This window comes from Mus caroli, chromosome 5 (assembly GCF_900094665.2).
Source record: "Mus caroli chromosome 5, CAROLI_EIJ_v1.1, whole genome shotgun sequence".
Classification (NCBI taxonomy): Eukaryota; Metazoa; Chordata; class Mammalia; order Rodentia; family Muridae; genus Mus; species Mus caroli.
In genome coordinates this window covers 135,719,287-135,721,100 of record NC_034574.1, presented here as the reverse complement: position 1 = coordinate 135,721,100, position 1,814 = coordinate 135,719,287, and positions in this window count along the sequence as shown.

The window sequence follows — 1,814 nt, the reverse complement described above, 5'->3', positions numbered from 1 at the left end:
ACCACTGAGCCACGCCCCCAGCCCCTCACTGGGGGATTCTAGGCAGGGGCTCTACCACTGAGCCACGCCCCCAGCTCCTCACTGGGGGATTCTAGGCAGGGGCTCTACCACTGAGCCACGCCCCCAGCTCCTCACTGGGGGATTCTGGGAAGAGAAAGAGAAAAGACACTTAATTGGAGAGAGGGGAAATAACTAACCAGAGTAAGATCAAAGCTAGGCTAAGCAACTTAGTGAGGCACTATCTGCTTCAAATAATAAGAGGGCTCAGGGCATGGAATCTCTCAGTGAGGGGCTGGGGCTGTGACTCACTGGTTGCGGAAAGCGTCTGTGATGACAAGCCTACATCACAACCCTCGGCTGGGCTGGTCCTGCAGGAGAGTGTTACTAAAGGATTGTTGTTCTCTAAGATCTGAGGCAAGAGCATCAGGAGTCCAAACGCAGCCTGGACTACATTGTGATACATCAGAAAACCAAAAACTAACCAAGCATGCATGGTAGCACATGCTCTAATCCCAGCACTCAGGAGGCAGAGGCAGATGGATCTCTAAGTTCAAGGCCAGCCTGGTCTACATGGTGAGTTTCAGGCAGCCAAGACTGCATTCTTGCTAGAAAAGCGTTCTACCAACTGAATGACTTCTCATCTTGTTTGTTTTGAAACAGGATCTTATATGTAGCCCAGGCTACCCTCAAACTCCAGAGTCTCTAGCTTCAACTTCCCTTAGCACTGGGATTACAGGGGTGCACCACGAAGTCAGGTTTTTTGGTTTGGTTTGGTTTGGTTTGGTTTTTTTGTCTTTCTTTCTTTCTTTTAATCCAGCCACATTTATTAAAGTGTCAAATGGGCCAGCATTGCCCTCCAGGGAATTTTCTCAGACATTCGCACAAAGGTTCATGGACACAGCAGCTCTTAACAGGCGTATTTGTATTAGTGATGAATGAGACTCGATGTCTGCGGCAGGGAGTGGGGGGATGTCGATAAGATGTGACATTCATCCACTCACAGAGCGTGGGCTGAAGACACAGTGAGGCCTGTCTGTGCAGATAAGGAAAATGAACGCTCGTTAGGTGACAACTCAGGTGCCCAGCTACGGGGTGCATAGTAGCCCATGTGTGAACAAACAAAATTGGAACTGTCAAGCCATGGACTGTAAGACGGGACAGCCATTGTGGTGAATTCTATCATACTTCCTTAAAAAGTAGCCAGCTAAGGGGGTACATGCATTTAAGTCCAGGAACTACAGAGGCAGAGGCAGGCAGATCCTCTACCACTAGATTCTAGGCAGGGGCTCTACCACTGAGCCACGCCCCAGCCCCTCACTGGGGGATTCTAGGCAGGGGCTCTACCACTGAGCCACACCCCAGCTCATCACTGGGAGATTCCACACCCTGAGTTTGAGGCCAGCCTGGACTACAAAGCAAAGAAAGTCAGACCAACATAGAGGAACTCTTGAAAAAAAAAATTAAGCTGGTTATAGTGGTACATGCCTATAATACTGGCAGAACTCCCAAGGCAGAGGCAGGAAGATTACCAAAGGTTTGTGGCCAACCTGATCTACACAGAAAGTGACAGGTGAGCCAACCCTACACTGTGAGACCCAGTCTCAAGCAGAGGCTGAGATAGCTCTGCTGTGCTAGCCATGCAAGTTTTGACAACCTGAGTTCAACCCCTAAAAGCCGTGTAGTGAGCCGGGTGCTGCAGTATAGATCCAGAGTCTCAGCTCTGAAGACGGGAGGCCTTATCCTCTCCCTCACCAGCACAGAGAGAGAGAGAGAGAGAGAGAGAGAGAGAGAGAGAGAGAGAGAGAGAGAGAGAG